General features: G+C 37.0%; 1 long non-coding RNA gene across 1 annotated transcript in view; it reads right to left on the bottom strand.

Moving 5' to 3' along the window:
* LOC138403717 (uncharacterized) overlaps positions 1 to 19,199 on the bottom strand; it is a 123,400-nt gene that overhangs the window by 27,441 nt on the left and 76,760 nt on the right. Inside the window, exon 2 of the long non-coding RNA XR_011237913.1 lies at positions 14,129 to 14,164. This is a non-coding gene — a long non-coding RNA (uncharacterized lncRNA). The remainder of the gene's footprint in view (positions 1 to 14,128; positions 14,165 to 19,199) is intronic.

Here is a 19,199-nt window from a genome sequence, read left to right on the forward strand (position 1 = left end):
ATCTTTTACAAGAACTAGTTTTCTTCAATAAAAATTACCTACATTTTATTTTTAAAAAGCTAAGGCACGTTGAATAGTTTAGCAGACTAGCTTTTGCCCACAAATTCGTTCACATGGATTTAATTTAAATTAAATTTTTAATCATTAATACTTAAATGCCGTATGAACCTTTCGTACATAAAAGTATTCTCGGCATGAAAAATATTCTAGATTAGGTAATCCTTTTATAGTCACGCCTGCAAAAATCCCGTTAGTATCGGTTTAGCCGTTTCGAAGATTATAGCCTGCACAAGCAGACAGAGCAAACACAAATGTTAAAAATGGGTGTTTGCGTTTTGGTAATGTGTAAATAGTAGTATTTTTTCAAATTTTTGTTTCCAGGAGTATTTATGGCACTAAGGAGTGGAGTACAAAACAATGTTCAAAATAGCAAATGTACTCTGTAAAAGTAAAATGCTGGCAGCTACTTTAAGCAATTTCCGCTTAAAAAATACTACAAGTAAAACTTACTTAAGGAGCTCTTCGCTTTTTCTTTACTTGGCATATACTTGACAGATGAGCTCGTTGTGGTTATATCTATATATAATATAAAGGGAAAAGCTGACTGATTGACTGACTGACTGACTGATCTATAAACGCACAGCTCAAACTACTGGACGGATCGGGCTGAAATTTTGCATGCAGATAGCTATTATGACGTAGACATCCGCTAAGAAAGGATTTTTGAAAATTCGACCCCTAAGGGGGTAAAATAGCGGTTTGAAATTTGTGTAGTCCACGCAGACGAAGTCGCGGGGATAAGCTAGTTTATGTATACAAATGAAATCAGAGATAATCTGAAATTAGGGAGGATGAATTAAGATTTGTTTTTTGTAAAAGTTGTACGCCTACTTCTGCAGATGATGGAATAGATTTTTCACAAGGCAGTGTTTTACAAAGCTGAATTTTTAGCTAGATTTATACTTGATTTAGATTAGCATAAGATATTTTAAACGCCCAACAAAGACTTCTATTACCAGTGCAGATCTCTAATATCAGCATTGTTGATAGTATTTTTTTTTTTAAATTTTTGCCTGTCTGTGCTTGAATAAAGTAGCTTAGTGAAGAGCAGACTTAATACAATAATTAGATATATAACACATTTTAGTCATGCATTTTCATTAATTCCCTATTATTAGTAACAGGCTCGATTTTTCGGCAAAAAATTGGCAGTTGGCGCTTAAACTTGGGCTTCATTATTTATCTTTCAGAATATTTCACGAGGAAGGTTAATATTACGTATGGTAATTAAATATAAGTATTTAATATTATTTTATACTTATTTGCCTATGCAGTAGGTAAACCCAACCATGCGAAACCAGGGCGAGTCATCTAGTATGAGAATAAAACTTTGTCAAACGAATTCGGGACGGCTAAATTAATGTCTAAAATTGATGAAATGCCTGTTTAGTTTTAGCTTGAGGGCTGATATTTCAAGCGCAAATATTTTAACATACCTACATTTAAAACTGACAAAACGTCCAATTTATTTCATAGCTAAACATTATTTGGCGATTGAAATATTTTGATTCTCTGGTAAATTAAACTTTGTATTTTAGGCCACACATAAATTGTGAAGCACGAAATTGTCCCGCAATCATCAAATACCTACTACAATGGCTATTGCTGTCCTCCCCATCTCACTGAAGCGTTTCAGGCCTTTCTTACCTTTTTACCTTTTTTGGCTTTCAAGTTCTCACTGTATAATTTATTTAGGTCTCCAGGTTTTCAAGATAAAACTCATGACAAAACGTAAGCCCGTAGCAAAACGTTTCTAAGATACTTATTACAAGTTGTACCTTTATTGTAGGCTCGTAATAAGAACGTATCATTAACCAAAGAAAAAAAATATGGCCAAGTGCGCGTCAGAAGTCAAAACCTCAGAATACGGATATCTAATGTACCCTAAATTATTTATCGAAGCCATGCTAGATGCTAAAACTTTGGCAGTCATTATTTCTTAAAAGGTACTTAGTTCTTTTCCAAAACTGTTTCAGATACCTTATCATGGGTTTTAAACTAATTTTAACCGACTTCCAAAAAGGAGGTGGTTCTCAACTCGGCCCGTATTTATTTTTTATATATGTACATCACATGTACCTTTTCATGATTTTCAGGCTTTTTCAAAAATCCAACACCTACGCTTTTCTGTAGTGGCAACAGGTTATTAATTGTGCAAAATTTCAACTTTACGCTCTTATAGTTAATTTTTTTAAATGGCTGTATTACACAGATAGATAGACGGACTGGCCGTAAGTATAAGTTGTATTAATTTATAGGGTTCGTCAAGAACAAAGAACTCTCCAATTCATTGTTTCTGATACAAGTAGATAATATATTATTTCAAAAAAAAATATAAGAACAAAACTTTGTCAAAGGAATTCGGGATCGCTAAAATGTTATTACGTCATGTTATAGGGAGCACAAAGGGATGTCAAGGCCTATCCCTACGTTTCTGTCACTAACAGTTTACCAGAATCATATTAATACTTATTCATTTTAAGAGAAAAATTCAGCATACATTGAGCATCAATAGTTTATCGAATAGATAAGTAGAATCGAGGATGATTTTATTTAGAGCTAACGCGCACCACGGTGAATTTTCGTACGTTTTTCCCCGCATAATCCGTGAAATAGAACTATATGGAAGCGCGCGCACTGCGAAATTAATTCCGCACCGGAATTTGATACTTTTAAATTCAAATTTACGGATTTAAAAATGCACCGCAGCTCACCACACTGTGTTGCGCGCTATCTCTTATTCTATTTTTAAATTATAAACTAGATGCTGGTCTTGAATTTTTCGTCCGCATGTTTTTTTTTAATTTTCTGGGACCAAAAATAGCCAATGAAATTCCTCGGGATGCAAGCTTTTTCAAACTATCCCTCCTCAAAATCGGTTTAACGGATGAGCTGTGAAAAGCTATTTAGCAGGCATTTCGGATTTACAATATTACAATTATGGTTATTATTAATGTCTTAGTGCTAAAAAAATTAACGAGACATGTCACCGCGATTAATTAGCCTCATCTGGTGACAGAAGGGCTGGCTCATTTTGCTCACAACGGATCAGCCTGGCTGTCCACCGCGAAACTGCAGCCAGTATTCTTGGCACCTTTCCACGTGGGCATGATTTGTATAGTATTTAGATAAGGCTTAGCTTTATTGTAATATTTTCTGTTAAAAATATATATATGTATAGTACGGATTTAATTTGGTCTGTCTGTTGGAACTATTTCGAGCTGTAGAAGCCACTGTAATCTGTATCATATAGATATTTCGATCTCTATATTCTGTATAGTAAAACTCAGTTACGAATAAGTTGAGGCCTGACTGCATCTGTTATTATATTACCAAGTTCATGATAGCGTATATACATTGTACGTACATATTCCATACGTGCCCTATTGTTGTGCAATGTGCATTACGCATTGTATTCAATTGGTACCAAGTAACACTAATCTGCGGAATTAACTGTTTGTACTAAGATCGACTAGATATTAGAGAAGCATAGGTGCAATCAAACAGCTAAATAGGCTTTGATTGGCCTTAATCATGTGGCGTCATCCCAATTGATGGCTATCTTTTGGCCTCTACTGGACACAAGTCTCTTGAAGTGATTTCCATACTGAAATTTCTACAGACGCACGTGTTCACTGGCTGCCTTGAACTCTTGTATCGTCAGTTCACCTAGTAGGAAGTCTACTAATACGGCGGGCTCGTCATTTCAGTACCTCACCCTCAGACCCAACGTCAATGGGAGATCTTAGCAATGTAGGCCCGCCCATTGCTACTTCAATTGTAGAATTACTAGAATTTATTGAGCTATGAGCACGCGTCAGGTTGAGATCGCAATTGGGGAGGAAACGCCCTGCACACCCGCACAGACCCCGCGCTATTCCGGTGCGGGCGAGCGTGGGTGACGTGCGGGTATCCAGGGCGTCCCCTCGCCTCATACCCCGATTGCCATCTCGACCTTTCGCGGACTATACACTTTGCTTTTGGGTTGCTTTGTTTCTTCTATAGATTTCCTCATGTTTTAATCAGGTAGAGATTAATTATTTATTTATTTTATTTATTATTACCACATTATAATATACCTAGTAGATTTCTGCTCTTTTAAAGATCGTGATACCAAAGAGATAAGTCAGAACCAATTTTTCCATCCATGGCAGCCATGTTTCCTGCAACGTAGATATAACCCAAATTCTTTCAAGGCAACAGTGAATAAACTTCTTCTAGCCAAGCGCGCTCCAACGTAGACCATTGTTTGTTTTTGTCGTCTAGCAGAAGCCTATCTTGCAATAAAAATAGTTGATTTATAGGGTTGACAGCGAAACATTTTGCTGAAACGCTTCGGGTAAAAGCTCCACTGACACATGCCAGCAGATCCGGTTGTGAGGTGCCATTCTTACATTTGCTTTAGCGGTATTCTCCGAACACATTGTGGCATTGGGTACCGGAACTTTTGCAATTCCCTGAAATCCCAGTATAGCATAACCTAAATCGATAAAATAAGGATAAAATAGAAACATCAGAACTATCAGAACAAAAAGCTTTCAGTGATTTAGTGGTGGCTTTAGGGGATACAAAAAATGTATAACCGCTAGTTTCAAAGCTATGTTTCCAGCGCGTGGTTTAATATCAGCTTGCTTTGTTATAACCCGCTTTATATTAATATGGAGCTCGGAATTTTGCCGGAAATTGGCCTGTGCAGAAGCCTTTATTAATATTTAAGTTTTATTAAAATACTAACTGAAGCCCACATCTTCGCCCACGTAGATTTGGGTTTTCTAAAGATCAATTCAATTCAATTATTTTTCAAATTATGGGCACAATTTTTTGGAAGTCGAGTCTTGTGAGGTGCTCGTAGGTATAGTCCGCGACAGGTCGAGATGGCAATCGGGTAGCAGTTGTGGATTGTAAGGTCTACATCTCCTGAGGATGTTCCGGTGTCGGAGCGATTTGTGTGGTGCTGCGTGGTGGTGGTGCGTATTGCTTGCCTGGTGGCTGCTTTTTCCTGCATGTTTAGCAGTGGGAGGGCGGGCGGTGCATTTCGCATGCTGCATGTTGCATCATACAGATTCGACCTGTTTCAGCGGATTATAGCAAATTAAGCTTTTGGTGCATTGTATAAAAGAATAATATTTTTTGAATACCTAAGATCATAAGAACGTTATATATATTTTATATCTATCGTTGAGATATAGGTAGTTAGGTAGGTACCTGTTAGAAGTTACTTAGTTCAAGCTTTAAGTGTACTTCTAGTATACTAGTATATACTATAGGTTTATAAATACCTAGGTACCCCAGATTGCGGAACCTTGCGCCCGTCAAAGGTTGCGACAAAATTTTAATATAACTTCTAAAGAATTTTTGTACAGCCCACCTGCTTTTGTAACGCGTAAAGTATTCATCATTTTCAAGGTAACAGCCTTTAACAGTAGACTTTTTTCATATGAAATTTTTCGTATAAATTTTTCATTGTTGTAAAAAAATTTCTCATATCAACCAACATCAAAAGATTAATGACTAAGTACGATACCTAGACACCATCGTATCACGTATTTTATTGGCTCACGTTTTGTCTACTTGGAATACCGTTATGGAATTTTAATATCACTCTTACTTGGGTGTAGGAATATTCATAAGTTCCATAATATAAATTAAAGTATCGGAATGCTTTAGATATGTTCGCAGAAGCGTGAAGAGATAGTTTTGCCGCGCGTCGTAGAGAAAAAGCTGTTGGTGTCCTTGCTCTCACCCGATGTGATTATTTATTAATCTTCGTGAAATAAATAATAATAAATCTTCTTTATTTCAGGCAAAATGTCATATTATGTTTATTTTATTAACTGAAGTCAATAAAAATTATAAATAAAAAATTTAAAATAAAAATAAAATAATAATAAACATAAGTACAATAATGTATTATTGTATAATATTTCGATTCGCAGTGCGATCACTGCGATGCTGCGTCAACCAAAACCAATATATACGACATCCAAGTGCTCACACATCGTCCAGAGAATCTCATTATTAGAGTGACGTAGTCGCTTCCAAAAGGAAGCTATTCTGGAACGTATAATTGCGAAGAAGTCGGGCATTCTTGCCGACGCGAACATGGTCGACGCACTACAAAATCGCGGTAGTTTCATCAGGATGCAGTAGGCATCATTGTGGTTTGTCGTGACAAGACAGTAGTATAAGGCGTATTTTGTCGTGGCTCTCTGATGCGCTGACGCGGACGCTCGAGGCGCACCTTTAAAAACAGGTAACTTTATGAGAAGTACCTATAAATAGTACTTAGAAAAGTCTTTCGTGACGAATCTTAACAGTCTTTGATATCAAAGAAAAATTTAAATATTTTAAAACATAAACATTATTTAAAAAAAACAATTAGGTATATTACCTACCTATTAGTTTTGAAGGTATAACAATACACATTAAAACGAATGTAAAAACGACATTGAAGGTGAAAAAACGGCGCGTAACGTATTTTATGGCCTCAATTTTCTGATGTCGTGACAAAATTTTAGTATGACTTTTAGTTGATTCAGGAATTTTTATAAAAGTCACGGAGGAATATTATGAAGCCTTTTGATTTATTCACGTTTCGTGAAAGTGTTGCTCTTGCAATTTTTTTAATATCCCCGATTAAGATAGGAATACCTGGAACAAGAAATATTCGCTGCCAGCGGCGGGGCAATGAAACTTCTTTTGTTGTTTGCTTCACAACTAATAAGCTTAAGTGCCTCGTGACGACTAGTTACCTACTTTTAAATGCAAGATAGACAATAATATCGTGTGGGTCATGCTGGGTATATCGCTCATCGACCGGGTGTCAAACGTCACAATCCAGAAAAGAACGAGACTAGCTGGTAGTGTTTGAAAGTGTCCAAGGTCGAAATGGAGATGGGCAGAGCAAGTCTGTAGGACCACAGACTGATGGACTCGTTTGCTACTGGAATAGAGATCACGTACCGGAAGGAGAAACGTTGGAAGATAACCAACCCGTTGGGATGGTTGTCTTGCGTCACCAAGCTTGAGGAGAAAACTTGGAGGAGGCTCGCCCAACACCAAGAAGACTAGCATGACGTGAGAAGATCTATGTCCAACAATGGATAAATAAGGGCTAACAAAGAAGAAGATACAATACATCATCATCATAATCAACCCATCGCCGGCTCACTACAGAGCACGGGTCTCCTCTCAGAGTAAGAAGGGTTTTGGCCGTAGTTTACCACGCTGGCCATGTGCGGATTGGTAGACTTCACACACCTTTGAGAACTAGGCTATCACAGCTATACAATACGTGCTTGACGATAATCATGCTTGCCGGGAAGCAATGATGAAGTCTTAGTTGGAACGTGCTTATATAGAAAATACCTCTATCTTGCTCTTGCTTGCTCAAGTAAAATATTAATAAAAACTCGATCTCTACGGACTTTATAAAAACTCAGCTGTTATTGAAATTTCTCTTTCCCGTTTAAGAAACTTTGACTAATGAAGGCAAAATTACCAACGCGTCACGTATTTAATGATTGCACGCCCCATCGAATATTATTATGATGGAATTTTATTACAATACAGCTTCTATTCGGTATAAGTATTATATGAATTTTTTTCTATTAGAATTTGACTCTATTATTTACGTATTCGATTATAATGTAAATCGAAAGATTACCCCCAGGGTGGAATCTTATTATTCCATTTTAACAAATAATAATCCGTAGTAGATAAGTATATTAAAACCATAATCCGCAAAAGCTACTTATCCATATCTTTACTAATAAATAAAGTTAAAGTGTCTGTTTGTAATTTCGAAATAACTACCATGTACCTATAATACTCATAACTACCTCATATCAAGCTCATATGGTTATTAGAACTGTACTATATAACTAAATCAAACGTTTCAAAAGTTTTTGTCTATCTGTCTGTCTGTCTGTTTGAACGGGATTTTCACAGACAAGTAGAGGATTAACTAAGGAGTAACATAGGCTATTTTTTTTAATCACTTTTCAAAAAGTTGAAAGTTGTTTGTCTACCTATTGCGTTTTTTTTACTAGATAGAGAAACTTTGCGACATTGTCCTATTAAAAAATTGGATTCCTACTCCTCCCTCCTGATGCTGGAGGGGACCTGACCACCAAAACTATAAAAAAAAACGAATATACGGACCCAATGCCACTTGCTTCTAAATCCTGCTAACATTCCTTATTTGCATTGGGCTTTCGTAGAGGCGCGAGGGTGCAACGGATCGACGTGATCTTTTGCATGGATATGACATAGGCTACTTTTATCCTGAAAATCAAAGAGTGCCCGCAGGATTTTTAAAAACCTAAATCTAAACGGACGAAGCGCGGGCATCACCTAGTATTTAAATGAACAAATAATCTTCATCTCTTTGTCTGTCTGTCAATTCATTACCTTACTTTCATGCATCGTTCATCCGATCGAGTGAAACTTTGAGCAGTTTTTATTCAAACACTTCCATAAAGGTTTCGACGTAGTAGGTGTATACCTATTTATACATTTAGTGCAATAGGTAGCGGGCGAGTCACATTGCAACGCAGCCGCCTGCCAAGCATGAAAGTAAAGAACTGATATAATACAGTTAGCTTCCATTTTGAATCCTTCTGTGCGTTCTAAAAGCTCTTTCCAGTTTCCGGCACTTTAGAACTTTAAGTGTGATCACGATATTGATAGATTGCTTCCCTGTTTCGAACGGAAACGCGATTGCATTTTCCACTTCGATTTTGTACTTCTTTGATGTCCTGAAAATGATGTTAAAATATCATAATGAAAAATTATGATATTTTAGCATTTGCCCGCGTCTTTCTCCGCTCTGATTTAGGTCTATATTAGGTACCTATATTATAGATAAATACCTACTACGATTAATTTGACCATTTTGGTTTGTCGATATTTCGACTCAGTTGCATGAGTCGTGGTCACGACGCAACGGGACTGCAGTGTTTCGAAAAATTTAGTTCTAGGTCTTTTAAATAAGTCTACGTCTATTAAATGCGTAATGTTAGTCTTTTATTCATATTTACTTTTACACAGTGTTTTTGAATCGTGAAGTGAATCTACCACTGGTTTGGTGTGACCATCCTACCAAGAAGAGTTATTAAACAGTTATTTATTAAATTAATAAGTGTGAGTATATAATACAAGAGGTAAAATTTGTTAGTTTGTACGTAGGGGGTAATCTCAGAAACTGACTCAATTCTGAAAATTCTTTCACTGATAGATAATATTATAGTGAATGCTTTAGGCTGCAAACTATTTATATCACGTGGACGACGGCACGGGCAAAAGCTAGAAATTCATCTCTTCTTCGGAAATGTCTCTCTCAACGTAGTCTGAGAAATTCGCCAACATGGTGCAACAATATTTTGAACTCAAACAAAAGATCGTTGGTCGTTCAGTCAATTTAATTTGTCGTATTAGATTTAAACTAAAATAAACTTTTGAGTCCAAAGGTTAATGTTTAACGCAAACAACCCAGACGTATTACTGAGAAATAACTTTGGAATAAGTGGATGAAAGCCTTAGAAATCCTCGCCAAAGTTTAGCCTCTCAAGATGGCTGTACTTACGACTGAGCCCTACGAAATGTGTGTACTTAGATCGGCCACGCGGAATTAAGGGTGTGCGGGCGGGTGATAAGATTCACCGCTACTAACTGAATTCTTTTTAATTTGATTTAACTCTTTTTAGGGTTCCGTACCTCAAAAGGAAAAACGGAACCCTTATAGGATCACTTTGTTGTCTGTCTGTCTGTCTGTCCGTCTGTCTGTCAAGAAACCTACAGGGTACTTCCCGTTGATCTAGAATCATGAAATTTGGCAGGTAGGTACATCTTATAGCTGACATTTGTAGAAAAATCTGAAAACCGTGAATTTAGGGTTAGATCACACAAAAAAAATTAAATTGTGGTCACGAACTAATAATTAGTATTTTCAACTTTCGAAGTGAGATAACTATATCAAGTGGGGTATCATATGAAAGGTCTTCACCTGTAGATTCTAAAACAGATTTTTATTTATTTTTATGCATCATAGTTTTTGAATTATCGTGCTAAATGTTGAAAAAATACGACTGTAGTACGGAACCCTCATTGCGCGAGCCTGACTCGCACTTGGTCGGTTTTTATAAGTTACGCTGACACATTCATCACTATCTATCAGTACCCTTACTATAAGTGCGAAAGTGTATTTGTTTGTTGGTTTGTTGGTTTATTTGTTTGTCGGTTTGTAGGTTTGTCCTTCAATCACGTTGCAACGGTGCAACGGATTGATGTGATTTTTTGCATGGGTATAGATAAAGACCTGGAGAGTGGCATAGGCCATACTTTTTATCACGAAAAATCAAAGAGTTCCCGCGGGATTTTTAAAAAACCTAATTCCACGCGGACGAAGCCGTGGGCAACAGCTAGATTAATATAACTCTTTTTATAAGTTACGCTGAACATTCATCACTGTCTATGTACGAGTATAAATCCGAAAGTGTGTCTTTGTTTGTTTGTTTGTTGATCCGCAACGGAGCAACGGATCGACGTGATTTTTTTCACCTTCAGAGCGAGCTACTTTTTAACCCGGAAAAATAAATATCAAAAATAAAGTTTCAATCCTATTTAGTCTATACATATAAAAGGAAAAGCTGACTGACTGACTGACTGATCTATCAACACCCAGCTCAAACTACTGGACGGATCGGGTTGAAATTTGGCATGCAGTAGATATCCGCTAAGAAAATTCAACCCCCAAGGGAGTAAAAAGGGGTTTGGAATTTGTGTAGTCCACGCGAATGAAGTCGCGGGCATAGGCTAGCAAATAAATAAAGTTTCTTACTTTTAACTTATTCATTTAGTACTGAAATCAAGATTAGAGTTTTCCAAAGAAGTGCGGATGATTGATGTCATGAGACATTGTGCCGCCTCTGTTTGAAACCGAGACCCGATAAATAGAGCTAATGCCGGCCATAGGCATCGGTATACTACGAGAATCTTAGTTTTCCAGTTCGGTGATACTGATAATATCGAGTTATAAAGACATCCGTGGGCATTAGGTAAGTATGCCATATTTGTATTATTTGTCCATTGGAGCGTAAAATATAATGAGTAATATTATGCTACTGATAGTATTTTTGTTCGGATGTGCACTTCTAACAATTTTTCTTGTTTTAGGAATCGCGTGTGTGCTTTAGGAGATGGCGTCTGATCTGGGTGAATTTGAGTCTTTCTTTAACAGAACCTTTAAAAACTTCTGATGTAATTAACATAAAAATTACTTTAAATACACAAATAATATGAAAATCGATGGTCCAAACACGAAAATCATAGAATCAAATGGGGGCAAAACAATTTTTTTGGCTTTACATGTATTACATACATTTAACCTCCTCCCCCCATTCTCACTTGTCGTTTGTCGGGGCTGGAATTTAATCGGATGTTCTTGTGGCAGAACACTATTTAGATATTAAGTATGCTAGGGTGCACACAATAACTAGACAAAGTTCATATATCTGCTACTTTGCGGAATATGCTCATTGAAGGCTTTTTCACAATAATTTTGCAGATCGCACAATGTTCTCCGTATTCCAGCGGTAACTTATCTACTAAACTCATTAACTTGCTACACATGAGTTGAACATAAAGTTAACCATGCCACAATAAGATCAGCTTCAAGTCTGATTAAGCGTTGGAACTACTCGTACTTACACTGATTTGAACTAATGAGATTCACTCGGAGAATAATCGAGAACTTCTGAACTCTCTCTAACATCTCTACTCCTTTCAGTTGTGAATTAGAATTGAACTTATACTTAAGGTTAAAATTGTAGTTTGTAATAGAACTTTTGAACTTTGCATAATTACTCTTCTGAGATCTTTTATCGATGATTTAGTTTGATTAGTTTTTTGTGTAGTCAGGAAAGAAAAATACTTTTGGTTGGCGGTTGGCCAGCTTAGAAAAATAAATAAATAAAATGGTGGTGACCTAATCAGCGTCACTTTTTCTACTATAGTCCAAATACAATCAGTGAAAGTCATGTTTCACGACTTTTGCAACAGTTTGGTCGAATAACCAATAAACACTATCGCAATAATTATAACATGGGTAGTGCTGGAATAAAAATTAGCCTATTCATTCATAAAATTACGTCAATCCGTTGATAAACAGTTTTTCGTGATGAAGGACTAACCAATAAACAAACACTCTTTCGTATTTATAATATGGGTAGTGAATAGTGATGTCCTTGCATACATGGTGAACAAACATAAACTATAATTTTTAAAGACTTTTTGTTTTTTTGACATTTTGTTCTTTTTTTGTAGTCATCAAATATTATACAAAACTTCTACTTTTTCATAGTTGAAGTAATATTGGTTAAACTCTTAAATCCTGATTAAATCGTGGTAATTAAGAGTAATTGTACCTATTTATTTAGCCTTCCAGTTGTTCGAGAGCCTTCGTTTTCCAATCTCAACAATCAACAATATTACATCAACAAGAAGCTTCCCCTTCTTAATTAGTAGCTTAGAAATGAAATCGGAGTAAAACAATTACCCAGAGCTAAGAAATATAGCAATTCATAACATTTAATAGATAAGGCTATAGGCTCTACCCACGGAGAGAAATGAGCATAGGGCTCTCTCTGTTACGTAATCCCACACAAATGACAAAAAAGTCAGTGGGCGTTAACCATTTTGAGTGACCAACCAATCACAAACATACACGTAAGCTAAATACCTGTTACCTGACTCATGTCACGGTCGATTAACGCATTGTTCAAAAAAATTACTGTAATTAGATTTAGATGAAGCTCACGACTTTTTTCACGTGGATTCGGGTTTTAAAAATCCCGTGAAACTTTTAATTTTCTGGGATAAAAAGTAGCTTATGTTATCTTCCAGGTCTTCAACAATATCTATGTAAAAATAGGAGAGCGGTGATGGCCTAGTGTTTAAGACGTCGGCTTTCTATTCGGGATGTCTGGGGATTCTCTAACTTTTCGGAGTTATGTGCATTTAGTACAGTTAGATATCACTTGCTTTAACGCCGATGAAAAATATCGTGAAGAAACCTGGATGCCTTCATAATGTTCTCAAATGTGTGGGAATCCTGTCAATTTGCATTAGGCCGTGATGGCCGTGAGAGATGTGCTCAATAGTGGGCTGGTGATGGGTTGGGCTGATGATGATAATGACGATGTAAAAATATGTAGCATCGATCCATAGCTCCGTTAACCAACTCCCTTTCGCATTTATAATATAGGTTGTGATAATATTCTCTTTCACAATTCAACCTGGTATAATGCCAGCAGGCTTATTGTTTTGTCAGCAAACTTGAGTTAAACATCCTGACACCATGGCAGCAGGCCTGAGTTAAACGGCCTGCTGTTACGTCAACAGGGTTCAACTGTTTACGTTTCTCAGCGCCAAAACAATAATCTCATGCCTACGGTTTCTAAAACGAAATTCAAGTCGGAAGTACAAACAATTTATTTCGTGCTGAAGTTAATTCGACAACTTTTTCAATAACGAATCAAGTGAAACTTGATAAAATGTCGAACTTTGCCATTGCCAAGGTTTTCTGACGAAGATATTTCTACAATTTCTAGCTTTTATTTTTGTGTGTCGACTTTATAAAGCTAATAACACCTGAATGTATTGTAAACTATAAATATTTTTCTTATTAAAAATAATAATTACTATTAAGTAGCTGCTATATTTAATTAGCTTTATAAAACCAATAGTATAGAATAGCTCCTATGATAACATATGTCATGTCTTCTTTTAATAAAAATAGCGATCAAAAGAGCAGGAGGGCCACTTGATGTTAAGTGATTAGTTACCGCCCGCCCAAGAACCAGAGAAACCGCCAATGTGTTGCCAGCATTTCAAGAATTTGTTAATCCGCCCCTTAAATAACCCTTTGTTGAAATCTATATCACCATAATCCAAACATTATAGTCGCTGATTGTTCATCTCTGTGTTTGGGGACTATACGGAGAGAAACTTTCAGCTTTTATTAAACAACGAAGGTCTGGCTTGCGCTGGCCCTCGCTCTATAACTTACCAAATAATGTTTTCTCTACGCAGTTTTTCGTAGCATCTGTAACAAAACACATTAGCAAAATTTTAGATTTTAAATTTATCTATTGTAATACCTGAAATTATTTTCAAGTCAAGAGGTTTTTAATATAATCTTGTTCGCGCCAGCACCTCGATTGCGGGAACCCGCATCAATCATTATTACAATATCAATTGTGCTGATTGGCTGAATTTGTGCAATTCGTGTTGCAACAATGCATTGTAGCTAATAGTGAGCGAGCGTCAACCAATCAGAGGTGATTGCGATCGTGACTTTGTAGCTGTCATTCTCCCGCAATCACGCAGCAGGTCGAGATAGCAATCGAGGTGGGGACGCCCCGCACACCCGCACAGCCTCCGCGCTAACCCAGTGCGGGACAGCGCGGGTGTATGGGGCGTCCCCCCGCCTCATACCCCGATTCCCATCTCGACCTGTCGCGTACTATATAAAGGGGAAAGGCGTACAAAATGACATAGGTGGGTCAAACGACATAGTCGCATTTCTCCGAAACCACGGTTTATTTAGTACACCCACCGACATGTAGAGGGCCGCTTTGAAACATCTCGCAACCTGTCGCATCGCCAGTACCGCACGCAAGGTCATTCGACGCAGACAGCGGTTTGAATTTTTTGCGAATTTTCAGTTATGTTCAATTGGATTTTGTTTTTCGTAAAAGTAAGTTAATTTGTTACACTTTTCTGCCCTTCACGTCCCTGTTTATTGTCAATAGATTAATTGTAACTGAGATTGTGTTGAAATTCAAAGTTATTTAATGGTTTTATTTCTTTTATCGTTGATTTTATAAAACTACTATGTGGACACAATGACACACCCTTTGTTCGGACAAAATGACATAGTATGTCGTTTTACCCAATTTTACCCACCTGATTAATTTTCTTTTTTTTTAGATATCAATATCAATAAATATGCCTCATAATTATCAGAAACAGACAGACCGTCAGAGCTGGAGTAAAACCTCAATGGAGAAAGCTATTGATGCTGTTAATAAACACGAAATGGGCTGGTTAAGGGCATCTAAAATATATGGTGTTCCAAAAGCTATGCTAAGAAGACACTGTAATGAACAGAATAAAACTATAGCCCCCTGCACTAAAGGTTCTACATCTGTGTTTGAAGAGGGAACATCAGCAATCCAAATCTCCCCTCAACATCAGAGGCTGGACACTTAGCTACTATAAGGCCGTCTTTAATTGAAGATCCAACAACTAGTACGCACCCAGAGAAAACTGCCACAGTTCCAGTTAGTCAGATTTCGCCAGTTCCAAATTTCAGTTCTTTGCAAACTTGTACCTCTGCCATCGCCGATGGAAGATTGCCCTTGCATCTATTGCAATGACCTGTTCCCCAGGTCCAAACCAAAAGAGGTGTGGCTGCAATGTTTGAACTGTAAAAAATGGGCTCATGCATCTTGCACAAACGTTCCAGAAAAGACAAAGTCGTTTATTTGCGAACTCTGCACTTTTTAATGTACTATTTTTGTATGCCATTTTGTCCACTCTATGTATGTCATATTACCCGCCTATGACGGACAAAATGGTTTTTGTTCATGTTTTTTAAAAAGTTTAATAATTTCGTTGTATTTGTATTAAGCTGATTGATCTCTTTAATTTTAATAGATAATAAACCAAAGAATAAAAAGTCTGATTAATAATGTTAAAATAATTAATAAATAAAGATTTATGACTGATTTAGCGGAGGGTATGTCATTTTGTACGCCTTTCCCCAATATGAACCTGAAAAGATTGAACTCTTCTTTGGGCAGACGCAGTCGTGTAAAAAGGGCACCATATTATGTAAGTATGAAGTTTAACCCTACTAAAAATATAACGAGGCGCACAAAAAGTGACGTTAGTAGTGATAAACGACTTTCCAGATGACCTCGCAGCTAGTATAAGATCTTATATCACATTAACGTTGAAAGAATTCGAGCGTCGAAACACTTCAGGCGTTAAATTAAAATGGACCGTAATTCCCTTCTTTTAAAACTCAAGTTCGTCCATATATCTACACTCTACAGCCAGCGCTCCGAGTGAACATTTTGTGAAATTAAAATCGGTCGTACTGAATTTTAGACTTTAAACGAATTAAAAATAGGTCAATTTTCCTATGAAGTTATTGTAACGGTGAGATATAAAATCTCATACTAAGCACATAGAGTGAACTATGCCGCAGCGGTGAAGGTAAATGTTTCCGTTCTTGTGTTATCTACCTCTGAGTTTCCAGCTAAAAAGTGGGAATATTTGTCTCACATCTCTTTCCGACAGGATGACTGTGAACTTTCAGGAATCAAGAACTTTCCTTCAAAAAAAAAACAAGCAAGCAAGGAAGGATCTTTCCTTGGTTTCTTTTTCGTGTGCACATAATGACTCGTTTAACTATGTAAGTGATGACTGTCTAAAATGGAACACCATATAAATTCTAATAAGTATCTACTTTCTTATTTGTTTGTGTTGAAGAGTCTATGACGTAATATTCCAAGATAAGAAGAGGGTGTATTCGGAGTGTACGAGTATTCCATGCAAACGAAGTACGATTCTTATTTGAATGTTAATCAAGCCATTTGAATGAATTTTTTTATCACGTTCTAAAAATTAATATCAGAGTCTTTAAAAAAATATGCAGTTTCAAAGTTACAAGAGCTCAAAGAGTTACTTTATATTCTCAATGAAACCCTCATAGTATATGTAGTTATTACCTACCTTTGGCTTTATGTACGAACTAGCTTATGCTCGCGACTTCGTCCGCGTGGACTACACAAAATTCAAACCCCTATTTTACCCCCTTTGGGGTGGAATTTTCAAAAATCCTTTCTTAGCGGATGCCTACATCATAATAGCTATCTCCATGCCAAATTTCAGCCCGATCCGTCCAGTAGTTTGAGTTGTGCGTTGATAGATCAGTCAGTCAGTCAGTCAGTCACCTTTTCTTTTTATATATTTAGATAGATTATTATTGATTGCATATTTACTTTGCCTTAGGTCGATTTAGCGAGTTTTCTATACTTAGGTATAATTTTTTAAATAAGAATCTTCAGAGTGATATGTATGTTCACTCAGTACTGAAGCGACTGTTTATGCCATCTAGTAGCGACAATCACAAATTTCGTCACTAGCAGCAAGCGAACCGTGGTTTAGCGGTCAGAGCGTCGCGTCGGGTGCGATCCCAGGAGACGTGGGTTCGAATCCTGCCGGTCCGCAATTTTGGACATGTACCTATTTAAAATTATTTCGAAAATTCCTATTAAGAAATTGATTATTTCGATTATATTACAATTCTGTGAGTAACTTTTATATTGAAATCGAGAGTAAATTAAAAAGCTTAATGTTTCTCTTCAAAATAATTAGATACCTATTCGAATACATTGGGAAAAAATTGAGGAAGCTCTTCCATTAAACTTTTGATTGGTTCGATGACCTTAATTAACATTTGAAATACTTTTCTCTGGGTCTTTTATTGGTCCTTTGAATTTATAATAGAGTTACCTGGACCATGAAATTACATTTATTGCAATTTGAGGACCTTTTTGTAGGTAGATACCTATAATGCTCTTCCGGCTTCCGACTTCCTGAAAAAATATATCCCCGGGTATTATTCCCGTTAGTATTTTTTATTTTTATTTATTTTTATTCAGATACAAGTTAGCCCTTGACTGCAATCTCACCTAATGGTAAGTGACGATGCAGTCTAAGATGGAAGCGGGCTAACCTGGAGTGGGTATGGCAGTTTTTTATAAACCCATGCCCCTTTGGTTTCTACACGGCATCGTACCGGAACGCTAAATCGCTTGGCGGCACGGCTTTGCCGGTAGGGTGGTAACTAGCCACGGCCGAAGCCTCCCACCAGAATCATCATGAGTACAAAAATTGCTAGCATAAAAGTTTTGTGTTGTAAAATGGCTTTGTGTTGTATGCAATGAAGTGTAAAATAAATAAATAAATAAGTTCATTTTAGCTCTCAACTTATTGAAGAGCCCTGACTAAGCAATATTGGCACTGGCTTCCCTATTGAATTAAACAGACCAATTATTTGCCTCTCGATTCGTATGCATAATGCAATATTCTAAGCATATTGCTTGAATGTATTATCATCTTATATTATGTGATGCGTAATAATATGTTTCCCTTTGAAATGCTGCTCGATATTATTAAGTTACGTAGATCGTAGACCGACGTGATCGTTCTATAGAATCAGGCTGGCCTAACTACAGCAGCCTTGACGACCTCGACGACCTCCCTGGCGCAGTGGTGAGCGCTGTGGTCTTATTAGCGGGAGGTCCTGTGTTCGATTCCTGGCAGGAGAAATTTGGAATTTTATAATTTCTCTGGTCTGGTCTGGTGGAAGGCTTCGGCCGTGGCTAGTTACCACCCTACGGGCTGTATCTCGTGAACCGTAATAGGTAGGTAGAGTGTTAAGTTTTTTACAGAATATGTATTTCTATTGCCGCTTTAAGAACGAATACTAAAAATTTCAAAATGCCCTTGTACTTGTACGATGTTACGGAATCCTTCCTTTCAGAGTCCGACTCGCACTTGACCGATATTTTTTTGTATATCACAAGCGATTGATGAGGTCTGTTGGTGGGTTAAGCCGTCATATTGGCACCATAAATTCACTTAATTGCCGCTTTGTGCCGTTGTATACTGAGTTTATAAGAACTTGAGGTCGATGTATAATATATTATTGCGCGTAGGTTTCAGTCGGGCTTGGCTGACACCGGCAGACGGAACTTCAAGGTATTACAAATTCCACATAAAAAAATTCCCATGCCCCTGCAATTGAGTGTAGTATCTTACTTCAAGACCAAACTATTAGGATATTCCATGCTTTAAAAATAAATGATTTTCTATCATCAATATAAATGACAAGATATGGACAAGCGATCAAAATTTTTCTCGGTTTAGAAACCAAATAAATCAGCGCCACCACTTAGATACTAATGAACGATCCGTTTGAAATCCAAAAGTCACTGAGGTTGCATTGGTGCATAACTGCATAAGCACCGATGAGTCGGTGCCATTTTGTTTGTTCCATAACC

This window comes from Maniola hyperantus, chromosome 20, assembly GCF_902806685.2.
Source record: "Maniola hyperantus chromosome 20, iAphHyp1.2, whole genome shotgun sequence".
In the NCBI taxonomy this organism is placed as follows: Eukaryota; Metazoa; Arthropoda; class Insecta; order Lepidoptera; family Nymphalidae; genus Maniola; species Maniola hyperantus.